This window comes from Oryzias melastigma, linkage group LG6 (genome assembly GCF_002922805.2).
Source record: "Oryzias melastigma strain HK-1 linkage group LG6, ASM292280v2, whole genome shotgun sequence".
Lineage (NCBI taxonomy): Eukaryota > Metazoa > Chordata > Actinopteri > Beloniformes > Adrianichthyidae > Oryzias > Oryzias melastigma.
In genome coordinates this window covers 31,383,431-31,383,668 of record NC_050517.1, presented here as the reverse complement: position 1 = coordinate 31,383,668, position 238 = coordinate 31,383,431, and the positions used below count along the sequence as shown (strand labels likewise).

The 238-nt window shown below is 26.5% G+C and overlaps 1 protein-coding gene across 1 annotated transcript in view; it reads right to left on the bottom strand.

Annotated features, from left to right (window-relative positions):
• Positions 1-238, bottom strand: part of cdh13 (cadherin 13, H-cadherin (heart)) — a 431,031-nt gene that overhangs the window by 22,424 nt on the left and 408,369 nt on the right. The window lies entirely within an intron of this gene.

The following is a 238-nucleotide window of genomic DNA, read 5'->3' as shown; positions in this document are numbered from 1 at the left end:
CTATGTGAACCTCAGACATCAATTTATACATTTAACTCATCTAAATTAAATAAATGCTAATTAAGTAAACATTACGTTAAATAATTGCAATTTTATTTTTATTTTCTTTATTTATTTATTTTTCTTTTTCTCCTCTTTGTCCTCAGCAGTCTTACTCTGCTGTGTTTTGTTATTTTAGTTTGGGGTTGGTAGTCTTAGTTTTCTGGCTTTGTTTATTTGTTTTTTTAGGTAGATCGTA